The 23,248-nt window shown below is 43.5% G+C and overlaps 1 pseudogene; it reads left to right on the forward strand.

The window, feature by feature from the left end:
- Window positions 1-8,942: 8,942 nt before the first annotated feature.
- Window positions 8,943-10,027, forward strand: LOC108665051 (annotated as a pseudogene).
- Window positions 10,028-23,248: the final 13,221 nt, after the last annotated feature.

Genomic DNA, 23,248 nt, shown 5'->3' on the forward strand with positions numbered 1-23,248 from the left:
AATATCAGCAGCAATTGTTGTAGTAATGGCAGTTTCTGTAGCTGCTGATACTGCTGATGTTGCTGTTGTTTTTATAACTGCAGCTACTGCTGCAGTTATGACATCGCCACAAGTTTATACTACATCTAATGCAGTACAATCATTTAAAGCGAACGCAGGCGCTGAGTCCAGCATTCTGTGGTATATTTCAGTCAGACTAGCAATTGTTTGAGACACGCCGCACTTGTGCCCGAAATTCTGCCCATGGACAAAAGTTCTTTGTAATAGTGAAAAGAAAAACTAAGTCGAGTCCTTTTGCTTCAATAAATCTGATGATGCTGAGTATGAGAAAAGTTTTCAATGTGATAAATGAACTCAGGGGTAAGTTTAACACGGCGGCCTGGCTGAACACGGCGGCCAGAAGCAGCAAGTTTGCGGTCAGGATTGAGTCTGTGTCTACAAGACGAGCCTCTTGACGAACGCTGCTCTTCTGCTCGAGCTGTGACCAACCCTCCAACACCCGTCCCTCCAACACCCGTCTCTCTAACACCCGTCCCTCCAACACCCATCCCTCCAACACCCCTCCAACACCCGTCCCTCCAACACCCGTCCTTCCAACACCCGTCCCTCCAACATCCGTCCCTCAAACACCCGTCCTTCCAACATCCGTCCCTCAAACACCCGTCCTTCCAACACCCGTCCCTCCAACACCTGTCCCTCCAACACCCGTCCCTCCAACACCCGTCCCTCCAACACCCGNAAGTACACATAGCGACCTAAGTACACGTAGCAGCCTAAGTACATGTCGTGGCCTACGTACACGTATCGGCCTTCGAACAAGTAGCGGCTAATTAAATGTATGTAGCTGCCGATTTCTCGTTTTTGATTAGCGGACTCAGCTTGAAAATAAATCCGTGATTGACTGTGGGAGTTACGAACTGGCAGCTATTGTTGGTATGATGGACGAAAAATATTTTACGTAAAACTTTTTACAATATTACAAAAAAATTCTTGAACGGTCACATATACGAGATGGCTTAGGTATGTGGTGATGCCTCAATGGTAGAACATTGTTGAGTTTTCGAATAAATGAAATATTGGATCCCAAATCCGTAGACTGTTTGTAAGAGTGCTCATGAACTGAATGTTTATTACAAGCATAGGTCGTGAAAAAAATGCCAATGGCTCACAATTAACGAACGTATCAAGACTGACAAAAATAAGTAAGCAATTCATCTACTGAAAATGGAAATGATCGCGTATAATTTTTAGTTTAGTCAGTTAACAAGCTTTTCTTGAGAGAGCAGTGGAGTGTTCGTAAATATGTGACCTGTAAACATGGGCCATTAATATGAATTATTTTCCGTGTTAGCTGACACAGTGAGCCGACCAAGCCTGGGGCCGAACCTTGGCATCAAAGCAGTGCTGCGAAAATAGCGTCTGCGGTCACGCGACCACGCCAGACGCGACGTGTGAGCCGTATTTTGCGCAGCATTACCGTCATCGTAGGTATACACTGAAGAAATTTTCACGTGATGATTGTTGCGTTAAGTTGTACGAAGCATTACTATCATCGTAGCTCAACTGGAGAAATTTGTACGTGATGATTGTTCCGTTAAGTTGCACGCAGCATTACTATCATCGTTGCTCAACTGGGGAAATTTGTACGTGAATATTGTTGCGTTAAGTTGTACGTAGCATTACCATCATCGTAGCTCAACTGATGAAATTTGTACGTGATGATTGTTCAGTTAAATCTTACCCCGCACTATGATAAACTCAGCTGAAAAAATTGTACATAATAATTGTTTCGTTATGATATAAATAAGTAGCATTACGATCATCTTAAATCGATTATTCAAACTTGCACGTCAATAATTTCTACTTGAAGTCGGTTAGAAGCTAAAGCAATTAAATTTATAAGTTGATAGTGGCTTCCTCAACTTTTACACAGCCTTACAACCATCGAATCACAAATAAAACAATTCTAAAACGAACAAATTAAACGATAAAATATCTTAAAAAATTTTTGTTCCTTTAATTTATTAGGGAAACTTCGGCGCAATTGATCACTGCTCTCGAAAGCAATATGGAGGCAGCTGAGCGCCTCAAGCACGGGCTTAAAAAATGAGGTTTTAGGGCATCAGGTCACGATGTACGAAAATCATTTATATGCAATCTTTGCTCAAATAAACGATGAACATTGGAAGCACTCAGGAGTTACAATTGAGCTGTAAATGTGATGTATATTTGACTTGTAAGGTCTGACGTGAACGCTACCACAGCCTGAGGTAAGTGAATGAATTGCAAGGCTGCCATTGGTTGGCTGAAGGAGCACACCTATACATTCATCGCATGAGGCTAGCACTATGATCACATTACTCATTCTATTCTAGACTCATGCATGCTAAGCCTCAAACTTGTTGGCAACCTCCGCTACTGCAAACTGCCCTGACACTCGCTTTGAAGTAGCGCTGTTTATAGCGTGACTTGAACTTAATTTAGCCGCTGTACTTAGCAGCGAATTATCTAACAACTCTAACAAACCCTTACTAGGCGGCACCATCTCAATTTCAGCAGGATTGGCAATTGGTAATTTTAAGAAAAGTGCCAATTTTTTGATGGATGTTCACCAGCTTCACACTAGGAAAGCTTTACTGTTTTCCAGTTTTTTGTTACCTCAACTAAGAGCCCACCAGCGACTTATGAAGACGATCATCGATGTCAGAATTCAGCGCTGTATTCAGCGCAACCAGCGTTGGCTGACTTAGCGTCGACACTAGGCAGCGGTGCGCTGAACCCGACGCTCGTTTGTCAGCATCGCGCGCGTCCACTCCGTGATTTTCCGCGTCATCACCGCTCATTTTTTCTCGTCAACACAAAGAAAAAAATGGCAGTCCTCTCAGCTGCGGCTCTGAACAACTCCATCATCAGCTGCGGCTCCGACCATCTCCTTCTTCAGCCGTGGCTCCGACCAATTTCATTGATTTTTTCCCCTCAAACAAAAGAAATTGATGCGAAGCTCGTCAACAGCTCGGCGATAAATCCAATGGCGGGTCAAGTGTCGTCGAGAAATTCGATATCAGCACACCAGCAAGACACTTCGCGAGAGATTTGCACCAATTTTGCATAAACGTTTACATTAATTGCCTGGTACCACTCCAGCGATTTTGTAGTATTAGGGGTTTGCGGTTTCGGAATTCCCTTTGAATGGAACCAAACTTCAAGTCACTCGACTAACGTTGCAGTTTTTTTCCGGCTCCTTGAATAAAGTAGATAATATTGAACATGTATTATGCGTAGGTGTTGAGAATGCTAAGAATACGGGTTGCTGCGATGTAGTAGTACAAGACGCGATTGTTCGAGAAGTGGTAACGAGCTAGTTTACATCGAGCGTTGGCGAGCTCAGCGCGAGGGAAATTCCAGTCGAGGAATGCGATGTCTAATACAAGGGATAGGCTTAAATGGGCGCGACGCCTGCCTATATAATGAACCCAAAATTCACGCCAAAAGCGTTGTTCTACTGTGGTGACCGTCACGCCAGTACAGTCTGCAGCTCTCTCCGCAACGGCTCCAGCCGTTGGTCGCCGGTTCACGAAATAACGGCCGCGCGAAACGTCGAGTCACTCGTACCGCTACAACTACGATATAATAGCGTCAGAAATCTACGAGTAACGGTCGTAACTTCGCTTATTTGTACGGTCAAGGGTCAACATTTATAGCTACGGTTTTGACTTAGCCATGAGACAACGCGAGAGGCCACGAGATGTCTAACGATTATAACGCCGGCAATATGAAGATTCTAGTTTCGAGCACTGCGCAAGAATTCTATCATCGGGGCGGTCATCAGCACGGCACGGTCACAGTCATCGTCAGTAGCGGTACGGTCACGATCACCAACTGCAGAAGCACCGCAATGAGCTTGGAGCAACATCATCGACGATGAAGACTTCGCCACTATTTAGAAGTACGGTCGCTGTAGAACAATCTACGGCCAGACTGACCGTGCGACATCTATATCAGCGAGACACGACGGCTATGGAGCGAGAACGACCGCGGGCAGAGGGAGTGCGCGGCCACGTATGCGGTATGGCCGCTGGTAATACGGCCGCAACGTGTGCGTGAAGTACGGCCGTTTATGTCAGTCGTAGTACTCAAAGGACCGGCAAAGAATCAAAGTTTCTGGTAAATAGAGAAGTCTGAGTGATGTTAAATCGTAGGTTCTCAATTTTGATTGTGTTCGAACTTTCTTTTTCATCTACTATAGATTTTTGTCAACGTAGGATGTAAACTTGAATTTCCCAATATAATATTTAACGTACCAGTGTTTCATTGCAACCCTCTCTCTTTACGATTTTTACCGTAACCTATTCATGCGAGAACTTATACATACGCGCCTTAATTAAACTGGGCAGGGTGGCCCAGTGATTAAAGTTCAGAGTACCAAGATATTGGCGCAGAGAGGCGCGGGTTCGATCCCAGCCAGCTCAGTGCGCCAGTTTCTGGTCAGAATCGGCAGGGAGGCCGGGCGGTTAAGCACAGCAGAATTGTAGCAGTGAGTTGCGAGTTCGAGACCGCAAAATGCTGTGAATGTTCTGCGATGTTAAGAATCGGCGACAGGCCTACGGCCTACTAAACGCTGAAACCGCTATTATTATATTATATTATTATTAAAACACTACGGAAACCAACCTGACAGAATTAAAGCAATTGACGATCGAACAATTAGGCCCAAAATATTAAAAACTTGATAAATTTCCATAACCAATGTCGATATACATCTTTAATCATCCTCGCCCCGTGACCAACCATCCTGCGGCTGTCGATTCGTTGTAGTGTATCCCAAGACGCTATGACCGGAGTTCCGGTACTGCTTCGTCGTCGCATGTGGATGGAAGTCATGAGATGCTAAGCTCTCCACGTGTGCATGTTCTCTTGAGCCCCAGTTGCACCACTCACTTGCTTCAGCAGATTGCATCAGCTTCAGTTTTTACGAGACGTATGTCTTCGGTACCACTTAGTCGTACGGGTGTGTGCCAGACAGCTTCAGAGACTGACATAACTGGCATAGCCCTCTGACCTCAAACTAGAATAAAGGTTTTCCCTACTCAAATTAGACAATTATCCAGCAGCAGATTTTAAATTTTAATACATATATAAATTTAAAATTAATTAAATTTATTACATGCTGCTATGTTACATACTTCTAAGTGATAGATGGGCTGTGCCCTCCACATTACTAATAAGTGATAATTGACCTGAACCTCCATCAAACTTGTTCCATAATTGATGAACAATTCAAATTCATCTGGAGAAATTGAACTAATGAAGCTAATTTATAACGTTAATAGATCTCTACACAACGCATTTTTACCAGTAAGGAGATTTGTGGTTTTTAATGTACATTTGCACATTTATTTGGCAGCACTGAACGGAACTGTTAGGGTCTAATGGCTGCAGATCTGGCACGTCGTGCGTTGGTCGGGAGCTTCCCGGACCAATAACCGTTCTCGCAGCCCTGCATGGCAGGCTACGCACGCATATGATTAATTTTGCAGTTCACTGGAATAATATAAAGAAAAATTTAGGAAATTTGTTTCCTTGTCATCTCTGGTCCCCATGAGCTTAGCTTTCGTTAGAATTTTACATTGGTAAAATGCAAGCGATTCCTCATAGAATTAAGTTAACGAACAACTCTCCCGTTTGGCAAAGACCACGGAAATTTCCAACGTAGTCCAGCAGTTTGAGCACATTGAGTAGTACAGTAGCTCCCGTTTCAAAAAAAAAAGCATTCAGTGAAAGTGGGGAATGAGAAAGAAAAAAAAACAGAAAAGTGGGGGTTGTATATTTATTAGGAAACCTAATCAACAGACGGTTACGGGTAAAATTTATAATGCCCTACCAGTCTAAGAGCATTTATAGACCCCATAACGCCAAGTATTTCACGAAATCCAAGTATTTCATCTAATTAAAGGCTACTATCTAGTTCCGTCAGACACAGAGCGCCTCATTATCACCTCATGGTCATTTGCAATTTAAGACTACCGTTTGGGCTCAAAAATAGTGGAATTGCATTGCAGAAAAATGTGTAGCAGATTGTGTCGGAGGTTTGTTTCAATAAGGTTATTATATACATAGACGATATAATGATCTTAGGGCATTCGTTCGAACAACATTTAGAATTATGGTGTTCACTACACTGATTAGATAAGGGATAAAAGTAAAAATTTCAAAGTGTGACTTTTTGTAGCAAAATTGCATTTTAAGCAGATACAATGAGGGAAAGAATTAGCTAATCTCTAAGTTCAAAGATAAAATCATAAACATTTCCTATACATAGAACGTGACGAAATTAAGGCAGTTCATGGGACCAGTGAATTCCCTGAGAATGTTCCCTAAAGACTATTCAGTGATATCGAAGGCCTTGACGGATTCCAGTAAGACAATCGCAGGGCTTCGTAAGCCTTGACAGCAGTCCGGTAAGACAACACAAATTATTCAAAACGCATCGAACACGTTTTCAGATAAGACTAAGAAACTCAAGAAATTTTTATAATATTTCGAAGCTTTATCTCCAGCACCTTACGTTGAACATTTGGCAACTGTCCAATAAGGTGCCTGTACACCGGGACAGTACTGGCCGCCAGTTCATCCGCCGCTTCAACTGTCAACGCTACTGTCCTCTGTTCAGCCGCTTCAGAGGCATGTGCCGGTATGTGCCCGAGACGCGGCCGAGAGGGACAACGATGTGTTGATTTCCTCGCTGGAGAAGTTGCTAGTAGCGCTGATGCAGCCACGGGGAGAGCATCTGTGCCGCTCTTGTGAAACATCTTGGGTGAAGTTCTTGGGTGAAGTGAATGATGGCACGTTTGAACGATAATGATTCTAAGAAGAACCCAACAAAGTGGAGTCAAGGCGATATTCATCGTTCTTAGAGATATTCTAAGTATATGAATTTATGTGGAATATTCGCCATGCTGGTTACTCTAACAAAATGAAGAGATAAACGAGTATTTTGAAATTGAAGGAAGACCTTACTAGTCAGGGTTTAGTTGTTCCCGACGTTGCATTTTTAATTGCTAGAATAAAGAGTATAAAACTACGTACAGACTCGAGTTGTTGAAGGTGATCCCACTATCCATTTTCACAGACCTCACTCGGCGGCTTCTAACGACGCACTGGCGGGCTCGAACGAGAAGATATCGGCACCTTATACTGTCCTCGTGTACAGGCTTACTTGCCGGATAGTCACCAAGCGGCCGACCTTTGCCGGATCTACTTGCCGCCTGCACTGTCCCCGTGTACGCGCACCTACATATCCAGTTAACTTCGACATACGCGGAGAATACAATGGCTCACTCCGACTCTGCTCGCATGTAAGCCTCTTAGTTTCTGCCATACAGGACGTGGCGTGATGAATGGATGTAATGAACACCGGTTAACAAAGATGATGCTTTTCCAGTTGACGAAGAAAATTCCTCAAAGTCGTTCCCCAATTGGTTCCCGGATACTGAAATCAAAAATTAAACGACGCACTAATGGAAAGAATTTTGCCTATGCTAATAATCCTACTCAAATTTATGAATCAAATGCGGTCACAAGTAGAAACAAAAAACTAACGAATCTATAATTCTCGTGCGTCACAGTGCTGAAAGATTACTGGAAGGTGGTCAACGGGAAACTTTAGATAAATCAGCAAGAGGAAAGTAAGGATAGCATAGCTGGAGATTTGACGTCTGAAATTAGAGAACGTGACGTAGGTCTGGGCCATGGAAACTGGTTCAATTGCAAAACTCGAGAACACGCCTAAATGCATTTGAAACTTAATGGTTTGATTAATGATATAGAAATTGATCAATTTAATTGTCTGGAGTACCGTAGAAAAATTGATAACAGCGCAAATAATGAAAAAAAAAACATTCACACAAACAATGATGGTGAGAAATGAGTCAGGATGATTTTCAGGACTTATGACGCTCCTGCTGCTGTGCTGGCTGAAGTCAAAGAATTTAATAATTGAGAATTCATATTCTGAAAGCGCTGAGGCACGTAAATTGAAATGAAGTTTTTTCGCAATGGCATAGAAACTGACTAATCAATCAAACCCCCCTGCTGAAACTACTGCTCAAGTAAACTGCGAAAATAAATACAGCAAACTCTGAACGCAGCAAAACGGCATAACGACAACTAATATTTCAAAATCAACGATGAGCAAAAATGAACAATGGTGGGAAAATTTTACCATGAACTTGAAGGTGTTCAGATCCCTGGCCATGACGAGGCCTGACCGCCAGCTTGCAGCAGAAGTGATGCTCTTCAGTCAAGGCTTCCGCACCGCTGAGAAGCAAAGAATTGAACAGTTGAGATGTTATAAAAGGGCCGAGGCACGTTAATTTGAATGAAGTTATTTCTCCTGAAATTGGCTTACTTGACGGTATGGAAAATGATTAATTAATCACAACGCTAGCAGAAACAACTACCCGAGGAAACTGCGGAGCTAAATAGAACTAACTCTGAACGCAACATAACGACAACTAATATTTTAAAATCAACCAAGAGCAAAAATGAACACGAGTGGGGAAAATTTACCACAAACTTGAAGAAGGTATTCAAATCCCTGGCCATGACGAGGCCTGACCGCCAGCTTATAGCAGAAGTGATGCTCTGCAGTCAAGGCTTCCGCACTGCTGAGAAACTGGCGAGCAAGCTTGTGCCCTTCTTCAAGCTCTGCGATGAGCAGCTGTCAAATCAGTCTCTCTACGACTTCGGGCTGCGAGCTTTCAAGTCTGTGCTCGTGTCTGCCAGCAACGTCAAGAGCGGCCGAATCTTGCGGATCCAGGAAGAAAAACTCGCAAAGAACGAACTAGTTGAAGCGGATATTGCCGAACATCTTCCTGAACAGCAGATCCTGATGCAAAGCGTGTGAGAGCAGCTGGATGTCTTCAGCTACGAGCTTCGGGACCATGGTTTCGAAGCTCGTAGCTGAAGACATCCAGCTGCTCTTCTCGCTCCTTTCGGAGGTTTTCACGACATTGAGTACAACACAGCGCAGATGACGGCGCTTAATAGGAACACATTCGCAGCGTACACCGCGAGCAATACTTCGTGTGCCGGTGAAGCCGAGGAACAGGGCGCTCACTGGATGGAAAAGATAATACAGTTGGACCTTATCAGCTAACTGAACCATGGCTGATGCTGGTTGGCCCGAGCGGGTCTGGTGAGAGCACCGCATGGCGAGTCCTGCTGAAGGCGCTTGAGCAGCTGGAGGGCGTCGAGGGCGTCGCTCATGTCATCGACTACAAGGCCATGAGCAAGGAGACTCTCTTTGGTGCGCTGGACCACAACACCAGAGAATGGACCGATTGTCTTTTTACCCTAATACTCAGGAATATCGTCGATAACGTCCATGGCGAGATTGGCAAGCGCCAATGTATCATCTTTGAGTGTGACGTGGACACCGAGTAGGTTGGAGAACCTCAACTCTGTTCTGGACAACAACAAATTCCTGACGCTGCCCAACGGCGAACGCCTCTCTATTCCGCCTAATGTCAGGATTATGTTCGAGGTTCTAGACCTTCGCTACGCAACGCTTGCGACCGTGTCTCGCTGTGGCATGGCATGGTTTTCAGGAGACGTGCTGAGCGTGGAGATAATCTTCCAGCACTACCTGGCCAAACTGCGACACATTCCCATGCAGGATGCTGATTATGAAGCCATGGCGTCTCTCGTGCTCCAAAAGAACGCCAATCGAGAGATTGAAGATGACGGAACATCACCGGCATTGCAGGTGCCGAGTGACATCGCGGCCATCTTTGCCCCCCTCCTCACGCCAGATGGACTTGTGGTCAAGTGCTTGGGGTTCGCAGACTCTCGTCTTGAGCACGTCATGGACTTCACGAGGATGCGTGCCCTGTCTTCGCGGTCTGCTTTCTTCAAGCAGGCTGTAAGGAACGTCCTGCTCTACAACAACGCACTTCCTGACTTCCCGATGCAAAGCGACCAGCTTGAAAGGTACATCCCGAAAGCCTTGGTGTACTCACTACTGTAGAGTTCTGCCAGCAACGGTCTCTTCAAGGCTTGCAGTGACCTGGGCCACTTCATCAGAGACAGCACCACCATGCCCCTCCCCGCTGGTAGCCTGCCCATTGTCGATTATGAGGTGAACCTGAGCGGCGAGTGGTGCCTGTGGTCCAACAAAGCCCCAGTCATGGAAGTAGAGACTTGAAGTGGCAGCTCCTGACGTGGTTGTACCAACCGTGGACACCGTGAGTCACGAGGCTCCCCTCTCAACGTGGTTTGCCGAACATTTGCCCCCCCTCCTCGTTCTGTGTGGCCTTCCTGGCTATGGCAAAACCACTCTTCTCTTGTCCGCCTTGCTAGTGATTAGAAGGTGGTTGGCCCCAACTTCTCCAGCGCCACCACTTTCGTGCTCGTCATCAAATCTTCAACCATTATTGTGAATATCTTAAAACTCCGAACGGCCTGCGAAAGCACCATCAAATGGTTGCGGTGAGATAATAAATCACACTGTAATTTAGATGTTAAAGAATTATTCGACGATAATAAGTTGTACAGGGGTCATGAAATAAGCAAAGTTCTTATTATGTATAATTACACGTCCCATACGCAGATATCGCGATAGCCTAGCGCAGTTTCTACTAAGCAAGTCGCATGCAATCAAAGGAGCACTGCCCAGTAAGCTCTCAAAATGTTCAAATTTTGTAGGAATGGCATAGAATTCCATTTTATTCAGTATTGCGTAGAAAATAGCACATGGAATCGATATCTAGTTAATGATCTGAACAGTTTCAACTGTACCTAAATACAAGGGTTCATATAGAATAGATGTGTTACACATGGAATAGAAAATGAAGCTGGGAAGACTCAAAAGGTGCATCATGCTCAATTGAAGGCGTGGAATGAGCCACTGATTTATCCGAGGATGTATGTGAAAATGACGAGTATCGGATATATTCAGGGATAAGGAAGGAGAAGACTATCTGACCAGTGTAGAAAGCAGTGCCACAAAGCAGCAGAACCTATTTCCTTAATTTGGTATAAACAGCGACGACAGTTCTGACAGCAAGGGTCAGAAGTGCTGACAGAGGCGACAGTAACAGTTAAGCTAGTGGTGATAGTACTACCTATAAAAAAGTGAAAAGCTAAAGTAAAAATAGTGACAAGAGAGGAGTTCAGACGATTTGGATGAAGCAGGACGCCATCAAGTAATTGGCGTTGTCAAGAGTTCGACTCCCAATTATTGCAAATGGAACTAATGAGACGTTTGCAGACTTCTCGATTTTATTTTGAGAACGAATCTGTCATCAATACACTGCTAACCCTGAAAAATTTGTTTATGAACAAAAAATTTTGGTTATCGAACAATTATAGGATAATATGTTCCCCAAAATCTACATCTAACAGTTTTACGGCCGGCGGATTTTAATCGCAGCAGGTCTCTTAGGCAATGTCCCAATTCATGACCAAGTAATATCTCCCAAACTACTGACCGCACCTCAATGAAACTTGGTACACGTATTCATTAGAAATTACAGTGTTTAGATCATAGAATTTCTCACCATTTCACCTTTATTTGAGTTATACGGCGAAACTGGCGGAATTCACAGTGATCAAGACACTCTAAACTACTGAACCGATTAGAACGCACTTTATATATGTATGTATTCCTACCCACCGAACGCTGATGTTAAGCTCGTTAAGCCGAAATAGAATAATTTACACTAATTATCTGCAGTAAAGTTCGAATAACTAGTGATAATATATAGTCATACGTTCAACAGTGGATTTAACGCATTACCGTATAATTCTCGAATGAAGGAGAAAGCGAAAAAATTTCATGAGCCACCGATCACCATTAGGGCTTAATAAATATGTGTAAAAAAATACACATTAAGCTCCGTTCATTACTGAAGCTTACTACTTTCCCTTCTCGGTCACAGCAAATTTGAAAATCGGCCGCAAAATCGAAATTAGAAATTTCGGTCACTCCTTTGTATAGTAATGTATCTCGCAAACGAAGGTTTTGACGATAACATATAGCCGGCCGCTAATCATCACTGTTGGGTGGCTAGGAATGCATATTCAAAGTTTCGTTCATATATCATCAGTAGTTTATAAGAAATGTTTGATCACTGCGAGTTTTGGCCCCTTTCACCATATAACTCAGAAGAACGTGACATGGAAAATTTTTAAGAGCAAGGCATCACGGTTTGGCCCGAACGTACACATCTTCCAAGGTTCATTGTACTGCGTTCATAATTTTAGGAGATATTCCATCGTCACTATATTTAAAGGCGTGCCGCTAATACGGTGTATAGATCAAGATAGTAGGCCGAATCAGAGACATACGAGATACACATAGGTCTGCCTGGGATCTGTGCAGTTGCAATGAGGCACTTACGTTTTAGTGAATTAGGTCGCTAAGCTGGTAAAGAACTGGAGATTAATTAAATTTATCTAACCAGGTTGACAAAAATGAGCCTATTTCTTTAGTGGACTAAATCAAGAAGAGAGGATGGTTGCTACAACGGCCGTATAATTTTTGGACACGTCAAAATTTGAGTTTGGAGCAGTTCCTCGAAACGTTTAGGCAAAATTGCTGCAAATCTCTCGAAGTGTCTTGCTGGTATTCCCGTCTTTGTTGGAGAATGCGACTCTGAATAATTTTTCTAATTGGGTAGCCAGTAGAAATACGCTCTCACCCTGAATAAATGTTACCGGCACAATCTTGCTGAGATTCTTCTTTTTTCGACGATTTACTGTTTTCGACGATTTTATCCAGAAAGGGGTATGACACTAGGCTTGTATTTATGAAAATTAATACACGTTGAAAGTTACAACGAGCGTATAATAATAATAATAATACATCGAGCATCGCAGTAAAGGCATTATCATGTCTCTCGCCACGTGACTCCTTTCAACTAATAAACTGTTAGCTACCTCCATGAAACGCTAAAACTCCGCTTTAATAGATCAACCTTAAAGAATAAGTGCAACTGAAAATGGGAAATGACTTTCCAACACCAAGTACTAAGCCAACCAGAACCCTCAACTTATCCCCTTAACTTATCCCCAGAACCCTCAACTTATATTAAACGTCGCGTGTTCGCTGGAAAGTGATTTAAAGATAAGCATGGCCGCTGCCATGTCTTCGGGGCATGCATAAATTTTTTTAAAATGCTCGATTTTTATCTGTTGGGAGGCGGTAGCTGCAGAAATTCCCGTGTGGACTATGTGCTGATATCGAATTTCTCGACGACACTTGACCCGCCATTGGATTTATCTCCGAGCTGCTGACCAGCTTCGCATCAACTTCTTTTGTTTTGAGGGGAAAAACTAAATGAAAAATTCGATGAAATTGGTCGGAGTCGCAGCTGATGATGATTTTGATCAGAGCCGCAGCTTATAGAGTTGGTCAGAACCGCGGCTAATTGAGTTGTTCGGAGCCGTGGCTAATGATAGAGTTGGTCGGAGCTGCAGCTTATGATGGAGTTAGTCAGGCCGCAGCTTATGATGGAGTTGGTCGGAGCCGCAGCTTATGATGGAGTTGGTCAGAGACGCAGCTTATGATGGAGTTGGTCAGAGACGCAGCTTATGATGGAGTTGGTCAGAGCCGCAGCTTATGATGGAGTTGGTCAGAGCCGCAGAAGGACGGGGAATAGGGAAGGGCGGGGAATAGGGAATGACGGGTAATGGGGGAGGAAATCAAGCGGTTGTATCAGGGCAGTAGATCTCCTTCCCTGCCGGTTGGTCCGCAATGCAATTAACATTTAACAGCTGGACCCGTTCCCCGTCCATGGTGGAGGAGCATTACGCATATCTTTCACTATTCAGGGAAGAATAACATTAATAATTCAGGGAAGAATATCATTCATCATTCAGGGAGGAATAGCATTCATCATTCAGGAAGGAATAGCATTCATTAGTTTGTTGGTGCATGAACGTGTTTGATGTTTTGTTTAAAGGTTTTTAAGTTTGTTCATCATTCAGGGAGGAATGACATTCATCATTCCAGAAGGAATAGCATTCATCATTCAGGGAGGAATATCATTCATCATTCAGGGATGAATAGCATGATGAAAAGCAGCTTCTTGTAGCATTTACTACATTCGCTGTATTTTATACAATTCGTTCAGTAAACGTTTCAGGACAATCACTAATAATAGTCCCAGATAATAGTGAAGTCGAAAAGTTCATGTTTATATGTAATTCCATGCACTTCTTTAGTGTAAAAATATTTTTAGCGATTATTCTTTGGGAACCCATTTTATAGTTTTTATATACATTGGGGGATGATGGCAAACATTTCATTAGTAATACATTAGTAAGTACATTAGTAGTACATTATTAATACAAAATTTAGTTACAATCTTAGTAAAGTCGCACGGTAATCTTTTCTGAGCCTTTTATTCACTGACAATTTCTCTAGTTGCCACTCACCATGCCGGCATCTGACTTTGATTCTACTTTAATTAAACAATTAAACGTTTAATTCACGTAGATTCAACGTTTTTTCAACATTATTTGGCTGGAGGGCAGGATTTTACGGGCGAATAATGTTGTTGGCGACGGCTCTTGTAATCATAAAAAAACGTTAAGATCGGTTGCTACAAGGGCCTTTCGCTGCTAAATTTGACAATCACGAATTATTTCTATTTCTCTGGCCGGCGAAAATCAATGAATGCCTTACACTAATCCTGATTTTTGTTTCATATACAATACAAAACATTGAACTATTTGCGCCGCATTTTACAAATTTACCTATTAAACATGATTTTTGGCTTTTTTTCTGAGCTGATTTAGCTGTTTTCTCATGTCATCATCTGGCAACCCTGTTAAAGCATCCGTCGTGGTAGGTTTGTTGGCGACAGCTTAATGCTTCCAGGAACATTCCTTGCCCCAAACAGCCCGAAACGCCAACAAACTTTCCGCTATTCGTTGTCTGAGTAATTAAGGCTGCCTAGACTAGCTGCTCTTGAGGGCAATAAGCTTCACTTGAAGGCACCAAAATTCTTCTGATGGCACCAAGATTTCTTTGATGGGACTAGAGCTCCAATAACATCTCTGAATTGAGCGTGTTGAACTCACTCTATTTGGAGGACGGAAAAGAACTTCTACCACCAGGCAAATTGTGTTGAAACAATAAGGAATTAATAATAATCCAACCAAACAAAGATAATTTAACGTCAGATGTCTCGTTGACCGGTTGCAACCGATAATTTATTTTTGAATTTCATCTGCAGTGTTCCAACGATAATTCGAGGTATGACCCATGTTCCTTACAAGCACACAGTCTGTACATTACATGAAGATGATACCTAAATATACAGTCCACAGCTTCAGATCATTACAAGTAATTAACCTCGAAGCGCTCATTGCCAAAAGGCCCGTCAACCCACCAGGCAAATGATGTTGCAACAACTTCGATTACGCGTAGATTTCGTTAGAACAACGCTTAAACAACATTGCTTCAACGTCATTTGCGTTAAAACAACGTTAATTATGGTTAAAATTTATTGATACAACGTTTATTGAACGTTGTTCTGTCGTCAGATGCCTGCTAGGGGGCGAGAATGCTTGAGTATGGCAAGCAGTTTTCATATGCGACTCGGGATGAGACTCGTCTGGAGTCCCCAAGTAAATCTGCGCTAAATCCTCTTTGCCGTCCGCCCTAAGCCTATCTTCAAGATTTATCGATGGCCTTGAGCTTTATTTTCTTTTGAGTGGCGTCAGGCCGGGGTTTGTCTCGGCTAGACTTGCTGGGCCACGCACTTAAAATTGCGCCATACAAGGCGCCGCGTTGGGTCTGGATTAAGAACAATTGTGGCTGTACTTATATTTTATAGGATTCATTTTATCCTTTTATGTTATAATTTGCATTGGTCGAAATGAGTGCAAGATTTGAAATATAAACTATTCTAAATTATAATAAGATTACGAATTAATTCCACTGGAATTATTTGAAGGCTACGTTGTACAGACATAGAAACCAGCTCGATGGATGATTGCTTCTCTTTATGTGACGAGTATGCACATCTACAAGAAGTACATGAGTAGTAAATTAGTAATACATTAGTGCCCGGTGTCAATCTGACGTTTTGTTATATTCATTAGAATTGTTTTATATGATTAGATCAGATGTAATTGAGATATAATATTCACTTGACGTGATAGAGATTGACGGAAAAGTACTAGACATGAGTCAGCGTCTGGAAGTCATCACGTGATAGATCACACGAATAATACCTTAATTAGTTGTGGGAGGAAGCCGAGATCCTATAAAGGGCTGGGAACCTTAGTAAGTCCCCCGCAGTAGTTGATGTACTTGTATCGTATAACACTTATGTATTACCTCCTCATATCAAGATGTTATCTAGACAGCTGTGTCTTACTTTTCCCTCACGCCTTAGTCGTGTATTCCGATCCTCAGGTGGTGCTTAATAAATGAGCGCTGATATTAGTAGTACATTAATGACATCAAACCCATAGAATAACCGACACTTCACGGTGCAAGCCATGAAAAGAATTAAGAAACGCCGTCACAAGCATTTGTCAAGAGCACGTGTCACAAGTATAAGTCCCCCGCAGTAGTTGATGTACTTGTATCGTATAACACTTATGTATTACCTCCCCATATCAAGATGTTATCTAGACAGCTGTGTCTTACTTATCCCTCACGCCTTAGTCGTGTATTCCGATCCTCAGGTGGTGCTTAATAAATGAGCGCTGATATTAGTAGTACATTAGTAGTACATTAGTAGTACATTAGTAGTACATTAGTAGTACATTAATGACATAAAACCCATCGAATAACCGACACTTCAGGGTGCACGCCAAGAAAAGGATTAAGGTACGCGTCGAAAGCATTTGTCAAGAGCACGGGTCACAAGCACGGGTCACAAGCACGGGTCACTGGCACGGGTCACAAGCACGTGTCATAAACACGGGTCACTGGCACGGGTCACAAGCATGTGTCACAAGCACAGGTAACAAGCACATGTCATAAACACGGTTCACAAGCACGGGTCACTGGCACGTGTCACAAGCACGGGTCACAAGCACGGGTCACTGGCACGGGTCACAAGCACGGGTCACTGGCACGTGTCACAAGCACGGGTCACAAGCTGTCTCTTATACACATCTAGATGTGTATAAGAGACAGCAACGAACATCGCAGTAGAGNAATAAAGACCGCATTAAACAACCCCACACGTCACAGCTCTGTTAAACGGTTTGTATAAACTCGATTACTTTGCGTCAGAAGTATTAATTATTAATAATTGTGATACTCATTAATATTATTAACCTCTTTTGGTAACCGTACTGTTTAACAGACACGCAAGTAACGACCTTTGCAACCCGTTATTGGGGAGCTTGTTAATGGGGACTTTATAACCTATTATCATTGATGGTCCAGGTTGTTCCTTATCCTGTTGTTCCTTCAGCTACTTTTTTTGTAAATTGAGGGTATTATCAGTTACCCTTGATCAATTTAGGGTATTTAAATTTACCCTGTGTCTACATAGAGTATCTTCAGTTACCTTTTCTCATTATTTGTATACGGAGGGCATCTTCAGTTAACTGTTAACAGATCTTCTGGTACGTATAAGGTATATCATTGAAGATGGTAGAAGTATTTGAGGAAAATAGTTAACTTTTTTTGTACTGAAGAAATCTCCTATTATTCTTTGTCTACTTCAGTGACCAGTCAAAAACGTTCAACATTTACGACGGTCAAAATCTCCACAGCAGTCACCGCGTTATGCAAGTTCATTGAGCACGTTTGTGACGGTCGAAATGCCGCATCCGGGGCTGCTCGCCCTTCAGGTTCGTTTAGGTGTTGCTTATGACATTACCAGCGCAGTGATTGCTTCGTCAGGTACGGGGATGCTGCATGGGTGTGACAGGAGGGTGCATCGCTGGTCTGTGTTTTGGGCGTATAACATGATTGCTTTTCGCGAACATACAATACAGAGCATGCTGTCTCTTATACACATCTAGATGTGTATAAGAGACTGCTCCTGCATAGCTTCGTCTAGTCTGTTCTTGAAGGCGTTCTTACTCGGAGCGTCAACGATGCTATCAGGGAGGCTGTTCCACATGTCGGTGATTCGAAGCGAGAAAATGAAGGAAGATACATTCATGTTTAGTCCGATTAACACTCAGCGATATGCGTGAGACTTTGGTCAACAGCGATGTGTTTTTTCGCTTGTATGGCTCATCCTGACCCAGTTTGACACAGAAAAAGGGCGTATTAAAGCTCCGTCCGCTCTCTGCTCGTGCTGTGAGTTGAAAGTGTGTCATCATTTGGACAATATGACACGTTCAGTCTCCTGAATATAGTCTTTTTCCGGAGGTGACTTGTCTCGGACAGCAAAAAAGACACAGAATGGGGGAGAATTTTTCTGGAAATGAAAACCGGTTTAGGTATAAGTATAGCTCACAAGTTTAGTCTGAAAATTACCTTTTTAAAATTTCATACTAGTTGCAAACTTGGCCGAATCAAGAAACCAAACGCACCAATGCGGAGGCACACCAGTGACCAGCACCACAAGGAACAGCAGCAACGGTAATTATAATATTTAAATAATATTTAGCGCCATTCAGCAATATAGAAGCAGCAGCGGTGATATATAACAGCAGCATTAGCCATAAAAACAGCAATAGCCATAGCAGTGGCAGTAGCAGCGAACAGTGACCGTCATAGCAGCAATAAAACGAGCAGTAGCAATAGAACAAACAGCAACAATAATAGCAGCAGTAGCGACAACAGCAGCAGTAGCAGTGTCAATAGCAGCAACAGTGACCGTAATAGCAGCAGTAGTAATAAAAACAAGAGTAACGACAGAATAAACAGTAACAATAGCAGCAGCAGTAGCGACAACAGCAGCAGCAGCATCAGCTGTATCAGCAGCCTCAACGCTCGTCCCAAATTTCTCTTCGTGGAGATCGATGGCAATCTCGAATCAGAAATAAGGACAGGGAGATGGAGGAATGGGAGACAATGGAAGAGATCCAACGTTTGGGTGACGGTGAGAACAAAGCCAGGTGGAGGATGCAGTGTATGGGCATGGACACCCTGTAGGAAATACTGTGTTGGGGCTGCTAAGACTCTGTAGGAAATACTGTGTTAAGGGTGAAGAGACCCTGATGGAAATACTGTGAAGTGGCGGTGAGGTTCTGTAGGAAATACTCTGGTGGGCCGAGGTGATCCTGTAGGAAATACTATGCGGGCGAAGAGATCATGGAGAAAATACTAACTAAGTAGGGGTACTAATTTTTATATGTGATTCTTCCCAGTGACAGTGTTAGGGGTGAAGAGACCCTGTAGGAAATACTGTGATGGACCGAGGAGACCCTGTAGGAAATACTATGTTGGGGCTGCTAAGACCCTGTAGGAAATACTGTGTTGGGGCTGCTAAGACCCTGTAGGAAATACTGTGTTAAGGGTGAAGAGACCCTGTTGGAAATACTGTGAAGTGGCGATGAGGTTCTGTAGGAAATACTGTGGTGGGCCGAGGAGACCCTGTAGGAAATGCTATGCGGGCGAAGAGATCATGGAGAAAATACTAACTAAGTAGGGGTACTAATTTTTATATGTGATTCTTTCCAGTGACAGTGTTAGGGGTGAAGAGACCCTGTAGGAAATACTATGCGGGCGAAGAGATAATGCAGAAAATAATAAGTAGGGGTACTAATTTTTTTATGTGATTCTTCCCAGTGACAGTGTTAGGGATGAAGAGACCTTGTAGGAAATACTGTGTTAAGGGTGAAGAGACCCTGTAGGAAATACTGTGGTGGGCCGTAGAGACCCTGTGTGAAATACTATGTGGGGGCGAAGAGATCCTGTAGAAAATACTAAGTAGGGGTCCCTTTATTATTTTTAAATTCGATTCTTTCCAGCGATGAAACAAATCATGACGGCTACCTCATCAAAACAAATATCTGAGAGCTCCATGACGTCCTCTAGAATAGAATAGAATAGAAGTGTCGGCACTGAAGAAATAGGCCCATGGCCTGTTGCCGATTCTTGAATTTTTCGTGACTTGATTCACAAGGGATCCGGCCTTTGGAACCCGATCTTTCCATGACTGACGATTGATTGAGATAGCTGCTGGACTTATTGCCTGATCCGTAATTTGCTAAGCATTTTAAGACTGAAAACAAAGAAGGCTCTAGCGTCACTGGTGAATTTAACGCGAGATGAGGATGCCTCATAATACGAAGTGACAACTGAACTCATATGAGAGGAGCGGTCAGTATATGACGGCCGTATTGCCGTCTCCGTTGCTGGCATGACAGCCTGGCACGCGGCCAAAGCTATTAATATCAACTGCGTGGCGTGTCAAGTACTTCTGCGGGTAACAGCTTTGATGAACAGCCGCGCTAATGAATATGCTGTTAAATGTCCCTGAATATCCTGTTTATCATCCCTGAATAACCTGTTAATCATCCTTTAATATCCTATGAATCATCCCCGCCAGTAGAAACACAGATAAATAACCTCGCAAATAAAGACCGCATTAAACAACCCCACACGTCACAGCTCTGTTAAACGGTTTGTATAAACTCGATTACTTTGCGTCAGAAGTATTAATTATTAATAATTGTGATACTCATTAATATTATTAACCTCTTTTGGTAACCGTACTGTTTAACAGACACGCAAGTAACGACCTTTGCAACCCGTTATTGGGGAGCTTGTTAATGGGGACTTTATAACCTATTATCATTGATGGTCCAGGTTGTTCCTTATCCTGTTATCTAATGAATGTATCTTCAGCTACTTTTTTTGTAAATTGAGGGTATTATCAGTTACCCTTGATCAATTTAGGGTATTTAAATTTACCCTGTGTCTACATAGAGTATCTTCAGTTACCTTTTCTCATTATTTGTATACGGAGGGCATCTTCAGTTAACTGTTAACAGATCTTCTGGTACGTATAATTTATAACATTGAAGATGGTAGAAGTATTTGAGGAAAATAGTTAACTACTTTTGTACTGAAGAAATCTTCTATTATTCTTTGTCTACTTCAGTGACCAGTCAAAAACGTTCAACATTTACGACGGTCAAAATCTCCACAGCAGTCACCGCGTTATGCAAGTTCATTGAGCACGTTTGTGACGGTCGAAATGCCGCATCCGGGGCTGCTCGCCCTTCAGGTTCGTTTAGGTGTTGCTTATGACATTACCAGCGCAGTGATTGCTTCGTCAGGTACGGGGATGCTGCATGGGTGTGACAGGAGGGTGCATCGCTGGTCTGTGTTTTGGGCGTATAACATGATTGCTTTTCGCGAACATACAATACAGAGCATGTGTGCATCATGCATATGTATCGCGAATGTACTGTTAGTTATAATACTGTGAGTTATGATACTGTAATTTCTAATACTGCAAGTTCAGATACTGTAATTTTTTATACCGTACACAGATTTCAAAAGGAGTGTTTTTACAGCATAATGACTGAATGATAGTTCTGATAATGGTCGCTTGTGACATGCTGGATTGGCTTGCGCTTCCTGTCTACGGTCCAACTGAAACAGCGGCGATCGGTTGTGCTGGCTCTCAGCGGTCCAGCAGAACAGAAGCGATCTGTTAGGTGTCGGGGTCCAGCGGTCCAGCAGAAACAACTGCGATCTGTTGAGGCGGTGAAGGCAGAATTCCAATGCAGTATTAATTAAATTTTCTGCCTGATGTTGACGCTGCATGTTGATCTTCGTAGCAGCCAAAATTCGGATCAAATGTTAATTTCGTCTGCCGCCAATAATTCTGACACAAGTTATTGCCGCTGTCACCATGAGTGCTTAAAAAAGGGTAGGTGTTAAGGCAGGTTTAACGGGCCCTTAGCTGCGGGATGCAGCTGTAACGACAGGTGTAACGGACCTACTGCGGCAGGATGCAGCTGTAACAGCAGGTGTAACGGACCCTCAGCTGCGGGATGCAGCTGTAGCGACAGATATAACGGACCCTCAGCTGCAGTGTTCAGCTGTAACGGCAGGTATAACGGACCCTCAGCTGCAGTGTTCAGCTGTAACGGCAGGTGTAACTGACCCTCAGCTGCGGGATGCAGCTGTGAAGGCAGATATAACGGACCCTCAGCTGCAGTGTTCAGCTGTAACGGCAGGTGCAACGGTTTCTCAGCTGCGGCTGTTAAAGCTGCCGTCGCTGCGCGAAGAAACAACTGCGATCTGTTGAGGCGGTGAAGGCAGAATTCCAATGCAGGTATTGATTAAATTTTCTGCCTGGCGTTTTCGCTGCATGTTGATCTTCGTGGCAGCCAAGATTCGGATCAATTGTTAATTTCATCTGCCGCCAATAATTCTGACACAAGTCAGTGCCGCAATCACCATGAGTGCTTAAAAAAGCAGGTGTTAAGGCAGGTGCAACGGACCCTCTGCTGTGGGATGCAGCTGTAACGGCAGGTGTAACTGACCCTCTGCTGCGGGATGCAGCTGTAACGGCAGGTGTAACTGACCCTCAGCTGTGGGGTGCAGCTGTAACGGCAGGTGTAACGGACCCTTAGCTACGGGATGCAGCTGTACCGGCAGGTGTAACGGACCCTCAGCTGCGGGATGCAGCTGTAACGGCAGGTGTAACTGACCCTCAGCTGTATGGTGCAGCGGTACCGGCAGGTGCAACGGTTTCTCAGCTGCGGCTGTTAAAGCTGCCGTCGCTGCGCGTCGCTTGCTGCCGCAAAGGTCATGGTTCTCCAAACTATATCGAGTACTTGTATTGTGAATATTAATCGTTTGTGAGCGGGAAAAGTTTAAAGTTCACTTTCAAGTTGATCGCCATGGACAAATTTCTCTCTTCCAGGTCGCTCGCTGGGGTAAAGCTTAAAGTTGCAAGTTGATCGCTACGGCCGAAGTTCAAACATCAAAGTTGATCCCCATGCATGGACAAATTTCAAACATTCAAGTTGTTTGCCAGGGACAAAGTTTATACATTCAAGTTGTTTGTCAAGGACAAAGTTTATGCATTCAAGTTCTTTATCTGGGACAAAGTTTATGCATTCAGGTTGTTAGTCTTGGACAAAGTTTATACATTCAAGTTTTTTGCATGGGACAAAGTTCAAACTTGCCAGTCGATCGCATTAAAGGCTGAGTTGCAGTAAGCGGTCCAGCAGAAACAGCTGTGATGTGTTGGAGGGACGGGTGTTGGAGGGACGGGTGTTGGAGGGACGGGTGTTGGAGGGACGGGTGTTGGAGGGACGGGTGTTGGAGGGACGGGTGTTGGAGGGACGGGTG

The sequence above is a fragment of the Hyalella azteca genome, unplaced genomic scaffold (genome assembly GCF_000764305.2).
Source record: "Hyalella azteca isolate HAZT.00-mixed unplaced genomic scaffold, Hazt_2.0.2 contig17082, whole genome shotgun sequence".
NCBI classification, from domain to species: domain Eukaryota; kingdom Metazoa; phylum Arthropoda; class Malacostraca; order Amphipoda; family Hyalellidae; genus Hyalella; species Hyalella azteca.